This window comes from Convolutriloba macropyga, chromosome 9 (assembly GCF_964194025.1).
Source record: "Convolutriloba macropyga chromosome 9, txConMacr16.3, whole genome shotgun sequence".
In the NCBI taxonomy this organism is placed as follows: Eukaryota; Metazoa; Xenacoelomorpha; order Acoela; family Convolutidae; genus Convolutriloba; species Convolutriloba macropyga.
This window is the reverse complement of record NC_134476.1, coordinates 32,957,537-32,973,942: the sequence shown is the minus strand read 5'-3', so window position 1 is coordinate 32,973,942 and position 16,406 is coordinate 32,957,537. Positions and strand designations below refer to the sequence as shown.

The 16,406-nt window shown below is 37.2% G+C and overlaps 1 protein-coding gene across 1 annotated transcript in view; it reads left to right on the top strand.

Annotated features, from left to right (window-relative positions):
- The window catches only part of LOC142345736 (uncharacterized), a 160,978-nt gene that overhangs the window by 111,394 nt on the left and 33,178 nt on the right, over positions 1 to 16,406 (top strand). The window lies entirely within an intron of this gene.

Sequence of the window (16,406 nt, the reverse complement as noted above, 5' to 3'; positions counted from 1 at the left end):
GTTGCTGCATAGTTTCTAGTGGAAATGGAATGGCTTCAACATTTTAACATCACGGATTTTGGCAGTTTTTCGAAAACGTGCTATTTTTTCAATCTTGACATTTATTTTTTAGTATTCAAGTCTTTCCAGACCAAGGGGCCAGAAAACCTGCTTGAGGGTTTGATAAATAGTTACTGAAATTTTTTAATTTGTAATGGGATAGTTTTCAACTTTTTATCACAAGTTTTTGCGTTTTTATGGGCTTTTAGATTTAGTCGGCCTCAAGAGCCAAGGAACATGCTTTTGGGTCCGACAATAGGTTACTGCATAGTTTCTAGATGTAATGGAATGTTTTTAAAGATTTTAATATTACAAATTTCAACATTTCATAAAACTTGCATTTTCATTATTTTTTGACATTTATTGGTTTTATTCAGCTTCTTTCAGCCTCAGGGGTCAGAAAACCTCCGAACGAGTTTGAAAATAAGTTACTGAAAAATTTTTATTGGCAATGGAAAATTTTGCATTTTTTTTAAAGCTTGCAATTTTCAAGTTTTTGGAAAACTTTTGTAATTTTGGTTTCTCTATCCGCAAGAGCCAAGAAACCTCCAAGGTTTGATAATAAGTGTATAGTTTTTAGATGTAATGAAATGTTTTTCAAGATTTAAAATTACGATTTGTAGCGTTTTTTGACAAAACTTGCAATTTTTTTCAATTTTTGGACATTTATTGTCAATATTCAGATTTTTTCGGCCTCAGTGGTCCTTAAGGGTTGGTTAATAAGTTACTGTAAAAATTGGATTCGCCTTGGAATAGTTTTGAAATTTTTAATATCACAAATTTTAGCTATTTTTTCATAAATTCTTTTCATGTCACTTTTTAGGCTTGTCTAGCGCCTAGAGCCAAGGAATCTACGCTACGGCTTGATAAAGTTTACTGCAGAGTATCACGAATTTAAGTAATTTTTTGAAAATTTGCAATTTTTTTTATTTTGTTTTTCCGGCAACAGGGGCCCAGAGACCTCCTTCGAGGTTTAATAATAACCTGCTGCATATTTTCTGGAGCTAACAGATTGGTTATTAATTTTTCAATGACCCGATTCTAAGCAGTTCTGTAGTAAAATTTAAATTTCCAAATTTTCGAAAGTTTATCATGTTTCAAGTTTTTAGATCTTTGAGCCAGTGAAGCTGTTTAAGGCTTGAAATAGGGATACTGGATTTTCTCTTAAGACAATGAAATGGTTCTGAAGGTATTATTATAACAGTTTTTTTTTGCAAAAATTCATTAAACTTTGCAATTGTTCTGAAAATTTAAGTTTAACGATTAGAGTTTAACGATCATTACTGGCCAACAAAACGTTTTAATTCTTGCAGATGGGTTACCTGACTGAACTCCAGAGATAATGAGTGCTATTGAACATTTTTTTCGCTGCAAAATCTAGAAACTTTTTTTGGAATTTTTCTCTTTTAGTTTATTTTATTTAAATACTAACACGGCTAGAAAACTAGAAGTTGCGGAGTTGAATCTCATCATGGAAATTGTTCCCAGCTCTCTCTCTCTCTCTCTCTCTCTCTCTCTCTCTCTCTCTTTGTCGGTTGGGGTTTCCTTCCTTGTCTTTTTTTCACGTTTTATCTTTCTCACATTATCGCTCTCTCTCTCTCTCTCTCTCTCTCTCTCTCGCGTTAACTCTTTGTTGATGATGCACTTCAGCTGTTGTTATGTGGCGTGATGTCATTATCTATTATCCTTTTTAAAGTTGATTTATAATAGAGTTTTTTTCATAAATGACTTAACCAGCACTTTTTAGGAAATCAGTGCTAATTTCTCTCAAATGCAGTTTGTAGCAATTATATTAATCAGTTTGTCTTTTTCAAGCAATTTTTTGCTTCACCGATTTTTTGTCTGACCCGTTCAAGTTTTCGTTCTCGGAAACAGGATCAAGAGGTAGCGCCCAGTGGGCATTAAGTTCCCTTAGAGCCTTTCAGCTCAATAGTCTCCAAGTATGTGATTCACAGAAACTGTTTTGGAGCCTCATATTATGGTGTGAAGGGCGGTTCTTAGAAATCAATCCCACAGCCCCACCCACTGCCCCCACATCAATCCCCCCAAGCCACTGTTGCACCCCTACCCCCACTGCGGTGCACCCCCTGCTGCGCTCCCCGCGCGCCCCTTCAATTAAGCTAAAGCTAACCTCACTAAACTCTGGCTAGCTACTGACGAAGGCGATCGCTCGCCAGTCGATTGAACAATTCAACCGACGTTAGTCGGTTATGTTAATAATGTTTTTCATGATTTCGAATTTTGTTTAGGAAAATAGTTGGCTTTTGCATCTTACTTGTATTTGCTGTTTTCTTGCGGTCTGATAACTCTGTCTTAAACGTAGCAGTTTTCATCGGCCTTGTGCCGCTTCGTTTTGGGCAATCCATTGGCTCCAACTTTTTAGCATTTTTGGTGACCAAGATATGATTTGTTTTCGCAATAAGATTTTTTGTAAACCTTACCTTTTCCTTATTTGGAAATCAATTGCATTCGTTTGTATATCTGTTGGCCCGCTTTCAGTAATTAGGAATGCTTGAAGTTTTTTTTGACTTCTAAAGTTTTGTAATATGGTTAAGGATGTTGGTATTTAGTGTTATTTTTGTCTGCTTGCTCAATCTCAATGTTGACAGATCTCGTTCGCTAAATATGAGGCCTAATTAAATTGAATTAACTGGGCTAGTTCAAAGCATGCTTTCTATGACTGACACAAATAGTTTTCCAAAAAATTAGTGATGTGCCACATTTCTTGCTCAGTCCTCTAACAACTTAGTCCTATTATTAATAAGTGTCACTGGTTGCTAACTAAGCATAGACAAATCTACTTAATGATTTGAGATAATAGCTTTTATTTCTATGAGTTTTAAACTTTTTATTTTCAGAAAGGTGGATTTTTTGAACTTTCCCCTTTGCGTTAATTTTCTTGTGGTCTATTCGCCTAATCTCGAATATAAGTTTTCGTTGGACTTCTAGTGCGTTGTTGATTCTTGCATTCATTTTATGCTCTTTTTGTCCCTTTTTTTCACAAAAAGGAAATGCTATTTTTTGTTTCATGACTTCTAAACTTGTTATATTGCTTTGATTGACAAACCTCCCACCCATCACTCGACAAACCTCCCCATCTATCGCCATCGCTTGACCCCCTCCGCTATCCCCGGCACACTCGGCGCAAGCCCCCTAGTTCTAGCATACGTGAGTTCCAGCAGGCTACTACCGAAGCCAACCGCTAGCTGGTTGTTTGAGAGCATTTCGCCCGAAGTCAGTCGGTTATGTTTGTCTGTCTTAGTTTGATGTTGCTCTTAAAATTGTCTGGTCATTATTTGATTACATTGTGAAATTGTGATTTGGACTTGTCCTGCTATGTTTAATTGCTCCTGAACGAAGTTTTTGGACTCTTGATTTTTTGTTATTTTGGTTTCTCCATCCTCAAGAGCAAAAAAACCTCTAAGGTTTGATAATAGGTTACTGTATAGTTTATAGATGTAATGAAATGTTTTTCAAGATTTAAAATTACGATTTGTAGCGTTTTTTGACAAAACTTGCAATTTTTTTTCAATTTTTGGACATTTATTGTCAATATTCAGATTTTTTCGGCCTCAGTGGTCCTTAAGGGTTGGTTAATAAGTTACTGTAAAAATTGGTTTCGCCTTGGAATAGTTTTGAAATTTTTAATATCACAAATTTTAGCTAACCAATCCGGCAACAGGGGCCCAGAGACCTCCTTCGAGGTTTAATAATAACCTGCTGCATATTTTCTGGAGCTAACAGATTGGTTATCAATTTTTCAGTGACCCGATTCTAAGCAGTTCTGTAGTAAAATTTAAATTTTCAAATTTTCGAAAATTTATTTTGTTTCAAGTTTATGGATCTTTGAGCCAGTGAGACTATTTAAGGCTTCAAATAGGGATACTGGATTTTCTCTTAAGACAATGAAATGGTTCTGAAGATATTATTATCACAAATTGTTTATAAAGTTTAAAAAAAATTTGCAATTTTTTTGAAGTTTTTTGTTCTTTTCTGAGTTTAACAATCATTACTGGCCAACAAATTTTTTAATTCTTGCAGATGGGTTACATGACAGAACTCCAGAGATAACAAGTGCTATTGAACATTTTTTTCGCTGCAAAATATAGAATCTTTTTTTTTGAATTTTTCTCTTTCAGTTTTTTATAATTAAATACTAACACGGCTAGAAAACAAGAAGTTGCGGAGTTGAATCTCATTGTGGAAATTGTTCCTAGCTCTCTCTCTCTCTCTCTCTCTCTCTCTCTCTCTCTCTTTCGTTGTCGGTTGGGGTTCCCTTCCTGGTCCTTTTTTTTCACTTTTTATCTTTCTCACCTATCGCTCTCTCTCTCTCTCCCTCTCTCTCTCTCTCTCTCTCTCTCTCTCTCGCCTTAACTCTTTGTTGATGATGCACTTCAGCTGTTGTTATGTTGCGTGATGTCATGATCTATTATCCTTATTAAAGCTGAATTATAATGGAATTTTCTCCATAAATGACTTAACCAGCACTTTTTAGGAAATAAGTGCTAATTGCTCTCAAATGCAGTTTGTAGCAAATATATTACTCCTGTTTGTCTTTTTCATGGATTTTTTTGCTTGACCGATTTTTTGTCTGACCCGTTCAAGTTTTCGTCCTCGGAAACGGGATCAAGAGGTAGCAACCAGTGGGCATTAAGTTCACTTAGAGCCTTTCAGCTCAATAGTCTCCAAGTATGTGATTCACAGAAACTGTTTTGGAGGCTTATATTATGGTGTGAAGGGCGGTTCTCAGAAATCGATCCCACAGCCCCCACATCAGTCCCCCCCAAGCCACTGTTGCACCCCCTCCCCCCACTGCGGTGCACCCCCCGCTGCGCTCGCCGCACGCCCCTTCATTTAAGCTAAAGCTAACCTCGCTAAACTCTGGCTAGCTACTGACGAAGGCAATCGCTCGCCGGTCGCTTGAGAACAATTTCAACTGACGTTAGTCGGTTATGTTAATAATAGTTTTCATAATTTCGAATTTTGTTTGAGAAAATATTTGGCTTTTGCATTTTCTTGCGGTATTTTCTGTTTTTCTTGCGGTCTGATCACTCTGTCTTAAACGTAGCAGTTTTCATTGGCCTTCTTGTGCCGCTTCGTTTTGGGCAATCTATTGGCTCCAACGTTTTAGGGTTTTTGGTGACCAAGATATGATTTGTTTTCAAAATAAGTTTTTTTGTAAACCTTAACCTTTTCCTTATTTGGAAATCAATTGCGTTCGTTTGTATTTCTGTTGGCCCGCTTTCAGTAATTAGGAATGCTTGAAGTTTTTTTTGACTTCTAAAGTTTTGTAATATGGTTAAGGATGTTGGTATTTAGTGTTGTTTTTGTCTACTTGCTCCATCTCAATGTTGACAGATCTCATTCGCTAATTATGAGGCCTAATCAAATTGAATTAACTGGGCTAGTTCAAAGCATGCTTTCTATGACTGACACAAATAGTTTTCCAAAAAATTAGTGATGTGCCACATTTCTTGCTCAGTCCTCTAATAACTTAGTCGCATTATTAATAAGTGTCACTGGTTGCTAACAAAGCATAGACAAATCTACTTAATGAATTGAGATAATAGCTTTTATTTCTATGAGTTTTAAACATTTTATAATCGACTTCTAGTGCGGCTTGAGTTTAATCCTTTATTGGATGCAGCTATCGTTTTTATTGACTTAGATGCCATTCATTTTGAGAGTTTTCTGAATTGTTGACTCTTGCATTCATTTGATACTATTTTTGTCCCTTTTTTCACAAAAAGGAAGTGCTAATGTTTGTTTCATGACTTCTAAACTTGTTATATTGCTTTGATTGACAAACCTCCCACCCATCACTCGACAAACCTCCCCATCTATCGCCATCGCTTGACCCCCTACGCTATCCCCGGCACACTCGGCGCAAGCCCCCTAGTTCTAGCATACGTGAGTTCCAGCAGGCTACTACCGAAGCCAACCGCTAGCCCGTTGTTTGAGAGCAATTCGCCCAAAGTTAGTCGGTTATGTTTGTCTGTCTTAGTTTGATGTTGCTCTAAAAATTGTCTGGTCACTATTTGATTATATTGTGAAATTGTGATTCGGACTTGTCCTGCTATGTTTAATTGCTCTTGAACGAAGTTTTTGAACTCTTGAACTTTTGTTATTTTGGTTTCTCCATTCTCAAGAGCCAAGAAACCTCCAAGGTTTGATAATAGGTAACTGTATAGTTTTTAGATGTAATGAAATGTTTTTCAAGATTTAAAATAACGATTTTTAGCGTTTTTTTTTTACAAAACTTGCATTTTTTCCAATTTTTTGGACATTTATTGTCAATGTTCAGATTTTTTCGGCCTCAGTGGTCCTTAAGGGTTGGATAATAATTTACTGTAAAATTTGGATTGGCCTTGAAATAGTTTTGAACTTTTTAATATCTCAAATTTTAGCTATTTTTTATAAATTCTTTTCATGTCACTTTTTAGGCTTGTCTAGCGCCTAGAGCCAAGGAATCTACGCTACGGCTTGATAAAGTTTACTGCAGAGTATCACGAATTTAAGTAATTTTTTGAAAATTTGCAATTTTTTTTTTGTTTTTCCGGCAACAGGGGCCCAGAGACCTCCTTCGAGGTTTAATAATAACCTGCTGCATATTTTCTGGAGCTAACAGATTGGTTATCAATTTTTCAGTGACCCGATTCTAAGTAGTTCTGTAGTAAAATTTAAATTTTCAAATTTTCGAAAATTTATTATGTTTCAAGTTTATGGATCTTTGAGCCAGTGAGACTATTTAAGGCTTCAAATAGGGATACTGGATTTTCTCTTAAGACAATGAAATAGTTCGGAAGATATTAATATCACAAACTGTTTATAAAGTTTAAAAAAAATTTGCAATCAGAGTTTAACAATCATTACTGGCCAACAAAACTTTTTAATTCTTGCAGATGGGTTACATGACAGAACTCCAGAGATAACAAGTGCTATTGAACATTTTTTTCGCTGCAAAATATAGAATCTTTTTTTTGAATTTTTCTCTTTCAGTTTTTTATATTTAAATACTAACACGGCTAGAAAACAAGAAGTTGCGGAGTTGAATCTCATTGTGGAAATTGTTCCTAGCTCTCTCTCTCTTTCTCTCTCTCTCTTTCGTTGTCGGTTGGGGTTCCCTTCCTGGTCTTTTTTTCACTTTTTATCTTTCTCACCTATCGCGCTCTCTCTCTCTCTCTCTCTCTCCCTCTCTCTCTCTCTCTCTCTCTCCTCTCTCTCTCTCTCTCTCTCTCTCTCTCTCTCTCTCCTTAACTCCTTGTTGATGATGCACTTCAGCTGTTGTTATATGGCGTGATGTCATGATCTATTTTCCTTATTAGAGCTGAATTATAACAGAATTTTTTTTCCATAAATGACTTAACCAGCACTTTTTAGGAAATCAGTGCTAATTTCTCTCAAATGCAGTTTGTAGCAATTATATTAATCCTGTTTGTCTTTTTCAAGCAATTTTTTGCTTGACCGATTTTTTGTCTGACCCGTTCAAGTTTTCGTCCTCTGAAACATGATCAAGAGGTAGCGCCCAGTGGGCATAAGTTCCCTTAGAGCCTTTCAGCTCAATAGTCTCCAAGTGTGTGATTCACAGAAACTGTTTTGGAGACTCATATTATGGTGTGAAGAGCGGTTCTTAGAAATCGATCCCACAGCCCCACCCACCGCCCCCACACCAGTCCCCCCAAGCCACTGTTGCACCCCCTCCCACGCTGCGGTGCGCCCCCCGCTGCGCTCACCGCGCGCCCCTTCAATTAAGCTAAAGCTAACCTCACTAAACTCTGGCTAGCTACTGACGAAGGCAATCGCTTGCCAGTCGCTTGAGAAAAATTCAACCGACGTTAGTCGGTTATATTAATAATGGTTTTCATGATTTCGAATTTTGTTTGAGAAAATAGTTGGCTTTTGCATCTTACGTGTATTTGTTGTTTTTCTGGCGGTCTGATCACTCTGTCTTAAACGTAGCAGTTTTCAATGGCCTTCTTGTGCCGCTTCGTTTTGGGCAATCCATTGGCTCCAACTTTTTAGGGTTTTTGTTGACCAAGATATGATTTGTTTTCGAAATAATTGATTTTGTAAACCTTAACCTTTTCCTTATTTGCAAATCAATTGCGTTCGTTTGTATTTCTGTTGGCCCGCTTTCAGTAATTAGGAATGCTTGAAGTTTTTTTTGACTTCTAAAGTTTTGTAATATGGTTAAGGATGTTGGTATTTAGTGTTGTTTTTGTCTGCTCGCTCCATCTCAATGTTGACAGATCTCATTCGCTATTAATGAGGCCTAATTAATTTGAATTAACTGCGCTAGTTCAGAGCGTGTTTTCTATGACTGACACAAATAGTCTTTCAAAAATTTAGTGAATGTGCCAAATTTCTTGCTCAGTCCTCTAACAACTTAGTCGCATTATTAATAAGTGTCACTGGTTGCTAACGAAGCATAGACAAATCTACTTAATGATTTGAGATAATAGCTTTTTTGTATGATTTTTAAACATTTTACGCCCTTGACTTTATGCGTTTTGCCTGGTCATTATTTGATTATAACGTGAAATTGTCTGGTCATGTTTTGATTATAATGTGAAATTGTGATTCGGACTTGTCCTGCTATGTTCGTAGCAATTATTATAAACGTGTGTGCCTTTATGCAAAATTTTTGCTTGACAATTTTGACTTTTCGAGTGACTCTTACTCCCTTGACTTTTTGCGTTTTGCGTGATCGAAAATTTCCTCTCAATCACAATTTCAAGCAGTTGAACTATTGGCAGCAATTTAATACTATAAGTCAAATGAAAAATGTGCGGAAACTGGTGCCATTTTTCAATTTGATTGTTCCATTTCCGCTTGTGTTTTTTTGTTCTGACTCAAAATAATTCTGACTCCTTTTAGAATTCAGTTGATTGTCCTCAAATTAAAAGATTGATTTCACCTCATTTATCGAATCTAATGAAACTGCCGACCAATTTGAACACTTTTTGACTCTTCGCCTGTCTCATTTTGCACTAATTTGTTTAATCCCACGTCGTTCATTGGGGTCAACGGTGGCTGTTTTTCGGCAATCTGCTGGCATATAATTTTGTTTCTTCAAGTTGCAAGCCTTCAAGCAGGAATTTCGGTCACTTTTTCATATTGCTCTCACACTGCTTCTGTGCGTGAGATCATCTGCTCTGGTCAATGAAAGTGTGTTTTAGATGAATTGTCTGATAAGTTTATGTTTATCATAAGTGACCTAGCTCTCTCTCTCTCTCTCTCTCTCTCTCTCTCTCTCTCTCTCTCTCTCTCTCTCTCTCTCTCTCTCCTTCTTCATCTCTCTCTTCTTCTTCTTCTTCTTCTTCTTCTTCTTCTTCTTTATCTCTCTCTCTCTTCTTCTTCTTCTTCTTCTTTATCTCTCTCTCTCTCTCTAATGGAATTTTAACACCAATTTGTCTTAAAATGATTCGAAGCCTACTCAAGTTCAAAAGAGGAGTCCTAAACAATGAAAGCTTAGCTTATAAAGCGTCGCGACGCTCATGTAATAAGCAACCTTTTTATTTAAAAAATCACCTTGCGGCGTCTTAGAGATCCCAATAATTCATTCCGAAGGCGAACTCGATCCAATTTTTGCACTATTTCTTTCATTTACTTTTTGTCTTTTTTTTTATATTTAGTTATTTTGACTCCTCGAACGAAATTGAATGAAACAATGTTTATGGCCAGTGCCTTTCATTAGTTCGCGCACTGCGCTGTTTTTGAGATGAGTCGTTTTTCTTATGCATCCACTAATTGTACATTAACCAAGGTAATTTTGATGGTTTTGTGTTCTATTTGTCTCCTCTTTCTATTTGTTTTTTAACTAAAAAAACAGTCTGCGTCCACCCTCTGTGAACAAAATATAGTAATTGATATAAAAAGTTTTTTTGAGGTTATGTGTTTGAAATTCAATAATTAATTATTTCGTAAGTGCACTTTCTAACCTTTTTTTGACGTCCGAGGCACAAGATTGCGTTATTTGTTTTCACTGAAGATAACGCAAACAATTTGGTGAATGGCCACGGCTAAATGCTAAATTTTTTCGTCTTTAGTTCTTAGTTTTTGTTTCAAAATTTTGGAGATGACTTTTTAGGATCGTGCCACAAAGCTTCTTGCTCTATATCCATTTTTTTCATATGATTTTTCCACGATAATTGCTTTTGAGTTTGAGAACTTTTTTAAAATTTTCATTGTTTTCCTGATAATTCGCGTTTGTTTGCAACTGACTGTATTTATTGTAATTCACTTCTATCAATCTGTAAGTTATATTACGACAAATTTAATGTTTACTGAAATATTTTTTAGGGCTACATGGTTTTCGCTGATTTTCTGTTTTTGAGTTTCAATCTATTTCATTTTATTCCTGATGATTTTAAATTGTTTACCAGATCAAATTCTGTAATATCTTAAAGTACGTGTCATATGATATAGCTCACCTTTCTTTACAGATCCTTTAAGGCTAATTCTTCTATAATCTCAAGGCCATATATAGGCTTGATTTTTCTGCCTCATGAAGATGAGAAAATGTATATCTACTTTATTAATATCCTGTGAAATTTCTGAAGTATATTTTCTATGAAAAACGTTTTGTTAATTTTGTTATTTGATTTACTCATAGCGCAGGAATTTGTGATAGTTTTAACCGGTATTTATAATTACTTTGTACACTTTTTTATGTTCATTTGGTTTTATGTTCACGGGTACGTGCCAGGACGCGCCAGACGTTCTAGTTGTCTTGAGTTAGTCTTGATGTATTCGGTTTATGATTACTCAAATGTAATTGCGGCCACGAGTCTTGAAAAGTATTATTGTGAGGAACGCAACCAAAATTGTCAAAGTATAATCAGCAGTCAGACAGTTCAGTCTTCGATTGAAATCTTTTCTTCAACTGGGCACTTATTTAGCTGTCGGCCCTGCTCCGAAAATAAAATTGCAACCAATCAGGCCTTGTATTATAATATCCGCGAAAAAAATAATTTGTGTGACAAAAAACTATACTACTAAGTAGTTAATTATTTCATCGAGAAACATAACTTCAACCAATCTATTGCAATAATATTGCTAGCCACATAGTCACATCACAAATTCCTTTTATCAAGGATTTTTCAAACAAAAGAGAACTATATGAAAGAATTTCGAAATGCTTGAAAGCTAAAATTTAAAATCTTTTTTAAATAGCCTTCCTCATCTTCTCAGCCGGCTATTATAGCGCTCCTAAATTTTTTTTTACTTCGTCGAACTTTTTTTCGCTTTACCAATTTTGCCGCTTTTTCGACATTTTGCGTGAAATCTTTTTGACTTCTCTAGGCTAGTTTCACTCTTCTGTCATTCTGCTCAAAGTCCTTGAAAACAGCAGCTGCTCAGCAAAGCAATTCAAAATGAAGAGAGTCGGTATAAAAAAAACAAAGTCGGAAATAGAAACGGGATAAACCCATAAAGCTCATTTTTTGATGCCCGGTACTTGAACTTTGTTGTCATGTTTTAGTTACTATCTATAATGCTTATTGGTATTGATACTAGACCCTGTAGCCTCTCACTGAGAGACAGGAGTATGTTCAATTACGAAATGACATCAAAATAAATCGCACTTAAAAATATTTTTATACAAAAAACAATTTTTGTTGATATTTTCTTTTCTTTCAACCCCAATAGAGTTATGGGAATCAACGGAGGCTATTTTCCGGCAATCTGCCGGGTATGTTTTTTTATATTTGGTTTCAACACTTTTGGATCTGCTCAAATTGATTTGTTGCCCCAATATTTTTTAAAAACTACTTTGATTAACTTTTGAACAGCAAAATTAAAGCTGTTTATTTAGGTCTTGTTCTAGGCATTTGATGATTTGAGGATTTGAGTTTTTTCGGTAACATAGACGCCTTCTGAAATTATTGCGGTTTTTTTACTTTTTCGTCGCGATTTTCACAAAGCAGCTTTTTCCTTTATACAATTTTTTGACTAAGTTGCCTGCGTGATGTCATGCATAACACTTAGTAGCATGGATTTGCTGCTCGTTGGCGTTATCAACTGATTTCAAACGAAGTTTGTAGCAATAATATTAGTCCTGCGGTCACTTTTCCATTCGATTTTTTGCTTGACCGGTTATTCCTCGGACCCTTTTGACTTTTCGTTCTCAAAAAAGGGATTAGCAGGTAACGCCCGGAGGGCATTGCGTTCTCTCAGAGCCTTTCGGCTTACTAGACTCCTAAGTATGCGATTTGCCGAAACTGTTTGCAGACATATATTCATGGTGAGAAAGGCGATTCTTGGAGTTATTTTTTGCTGTTTTTTTTTGTTATTGTTCGTGTTACGATTTACAATAGATTTTGATACAATGACCATCAATGCAATCCGAGCAAGATGAGGAAAACAATGATAATAACCCACGTGCTGAAACCAAATATTCATAATTTCAAACGATATTATTACATTCACTTGGTCTTTTCGAGCTTGAGATTCTTAATCATAAAGCGTTATAATAAAGCATTTCTAAGCAAGTGATTCAATTAATGTTGCACCGCAACATTTGGTCCGCCGACAAATAGGTTGAGGATAAAATAGTCAAAGCATTAGGCACCAAAAGCATTAACTCTCTCAAAAAAAATTAGCAAAAAATCTAAAAGGGTAAACTTAAAGGGGAAGTTAAAAGCGGACCCCCCCCCCCCCCTAGATAACACATCCCCCCTCATGTTATACAAGTTGATTAACTTGTATAACAAGGTTGATTAACCTAATTCTGAGACCCGGTAAAGTTATCTAGTGGGAGAACTATATCTCAAGGGTTACAAAAACTTTTTTGTGAAACTTCGGGGAAAACGATCTCTTTCTCAGTTCTCGCGGAGAACTCAAAATTTTTAGTTTAGCTTTGCTCCCCCGAAGTAATAGCACTAAGTTCGCGCGCAAAAATTGGCCGCATTTTTTGAAGGGGGGATTAAGTGAAACCCGATTTCCCATCTTTTGCGTTCTTTTAGTGTGTTTTTAGCTTTCAGCACAGCAAAATCCACGAAAAAGACAAACGAAACTAATACGAATAAAGACCAGCATCAAAGACACGAAAAAAACGCCCACAAAGGCAACAGCAAGTCAAAATGTCCAATCTTGAAATGCAGAAACAGTCGCGGGGATCACACCGCAGCGTTGCTACAAGGTTTAACAATGAGGCTGAAAATATCATGTCAAAAGATCTAGACACCATTTCAGAAGCAGACATCAACAGACTAAATCAGGTAGCAACACTTCTCACCCGAAAGCAGAATTTTCTGGTAACTTTGAACCAAGAACTTCAACAGAACTTGACGGAGGCGGAAGCACTGGACAATGACATTCCGGAATCCGAGGAAGTTGATGACAAGTTGACACAGAACATTGATGCAATCAAACGCTTCACGAAACGTTTTGAGGGACCTTCAACAGCAGCAGATACTTCAACACCATCTACTTAAACGCTCTCCGATGCTATGAGGAACTCAGCCAACATCAAGTTACCAAAACTCAATCTGCCAGTTTTTTCGGGTAATTATATGGAATGGACTTCGTTCTTTGATTTGTTCAAAGGAGCAGTCATCGACAACAGTTCTCTTCAAGGAAGTCAGAAGTTGCAGTATCTGAAAGCATCTGTAAAAGGTGATGCCGCCAAACTGCTTGCCTCGATACCAGTTACCGACCACAATTTCGACATTGCTATGAATACTCTGATAAACAGATACGAGAACAAGAGGATCATCATTCGCACTCACCTGCATTCAATTGTTTCGTATCGATCACTGACAACCGATAATGCCAGAGACTTAAGAAATTTAATTGAAGCAATGGACGAACATCGACTTGCCTTGCAGAATTTGGGAGAACCAGTCAATAGTCAAGACATCTTTTTTGTTTACTTGATCAGTGAGAAGCTGCCTACAGAGACAAGAAAACAATGGGAGCTGTCTTCAAAAGGCAAGGAACCTCAAAGGTATGCAGAGCTCAGACTTTTCTTAGAAGAACGCGCACAAGCACTCGAGGCAACAGCGCCAAATGGAGTAGGAGCGACAAAAACTCAAATGAACGGGAACCAACGACATTTGCACACACATTTGGAGACTTCCGAGCAACAATGCGAATGTTGTGAAGAAACGCACAAAATTTTCAAATGCGGAAAGTTCAAGAAACTTTCAGTGAGGGAACGTGCAGAGCTGATAAAGGTTAGAAAACTCTGTTTCAATTGTCTGCGACCGGGACACAGATCAGAAGATTGTGATGGATCGAAATGCAAGCAATGTGGTAGAAAGCATCATACTCTTCTTCATCGTGAAAACATTCACAACAAAAACACCAATCAGCAAACAACTAGCGGAACAACCAGCACTGAAGCAAATGACAAACAGAAGAACAACGCTATAACAACAACAGCAATTGCAAAAGCTAAGGATGAAAACAAGTTCACAGGAGCTATGACTCAACGAACTTCAGAAGAAGTCTTTCTTCAAACCGCAATTGTTGCCGTTAATGTTCACGGCGAGACAATTCTACTTAGCGCACTTCTAGACTCAGCTTCACAAAACAACCTTATAACTGAATCAGCAGTACAAAGGTTACAATTGAAGAAGAAAAGCAGCAACACAAAAGTTTTTGGACTGGGTGGGACGGTTCAAGACAACAAAGGTCGCCTGGACCTTCTTATCTCATCAAGGAACAGATCGTCCACTGTCAATATTAGTGCGTCAGTTTTGACAAAAATGACTGATAATCTGCCATCACGGTTCATTGACACCAGCCAATGGGAAACAGTAAAGGAGTTGGAGCTTGCTGACCCAGACTTCAACAAGCCGTCATCAATTGACCTCTTGATCGGAGCATCTCATTATGAAGATATAATGATTGGTAACAATCGACTAAAGGAGGCTAACTGTGGAATAACATATAGGCTATCAATGTTCGGTTGGGTCGTTATTGGAAGGGAACAGACAGACAAAACCTATACAAACGATCTGCAGACTTTCTTTGTTTCTTCAGAGCCAGAAAATTTGCAGCGTTTTTGGGAAATAGAAGAAGTTCCAGCAGCGCAGCTTTGGACAGCCGAAGAAAAACGCTGCGATGATCACTTCAAGGAAACAACTAGAAGAAGCCCTGAAGGTCGCTTCATAGTGAAACTTCCCTTCAAGAAAGAGACAAAAGCATTGGGAGATCCACTTCAACAAGCCAAAAAACGACTCCGCAGTCTTCTATTCAGATTGGAAAGACAACCCGACCTTTATAAGAGATACGCAGAATTCATTGGAGAGTTTTTTCATCTCGGACACATGGAGAAAGTTCCAACATCAGAACTTGTCAAGCCTGTCGAAAACTGCTACTATCTTTGTCATCATTGTGTGTTCAAGGAGTCAAGCACTACCACCAAGCTGAGGGTCGTTTTCGACGGATCCGCAAAGACAACAACAGGAGTATCTCTCAACGACAGACTCATGGTCGGACCAAAAATTCAGAAAGACCTTTTCAGCATTCTTGTTCGATTTCGATTACACCAAGTAGCACTTTCTGCTGATATTGCAAAAATGTATAGGCAAGTGGAATTGGACAAGGAAGACAAAGATTATCACCGATTATTGTGGAAGGATCCAAATTCAGAGGCGATTGAAACTTATCGTATGACTCGGGTAACATACGGCATTGCGTCTTCGTCTTTTCATTCAATTCGACCACTACAAGTTCTTGCCGAAGAAACAACAAACACTAAACTTCGTTTGTCACTAACTGATATGTATGTGGATGACCTACTTACAGGATGCGAAGATTCAGAAGCCGCAGAGAAGCTTCAGGACGCCATTATTACGCTTCTTGCTTCAGCAGGTTTTGATATACGGAAATGGGTATCTAGCGACTCAAAACTTGTATCAAGACTAGCTGCCACTTTCAGAGAAACGGAAGACGAGAAGATAATTGAAAGCGAAGACTATGCCATTGAGACGCTTGGGATAAGGTGGAATCCAAATCCTGATCAATTTGGTTTCACAGTAAAACTTGACAAGGGAACTCCATTTACAAAACGGCAAATCCTCTCAGAAGTTTCACGTTTATTTGACCCACTCGGATGACTATCACCAACGACTATTCAACATAAATCCTTTGTTCAACTGTTGTGGATGGACAAACTTAGCTGGGATCAACCTTTATCGGACCCAATTCTACAGCAGTACCTGCGACTTCGAGCACAACTGAAGGATCTTGAAAAAATTAGTCTTCAACGGAAGGTTCTCAAGCCAGCCACGAAATCAGATTTGCAGTTGCACATCTTTTGCGACGCTTCTACTACAGCTTATGCTGCTGTCGTTTTCATCAGACAGGAGACAGACAATTTCATTGAAACAAAAATGCTTACAGCAAAGACAAGAGTT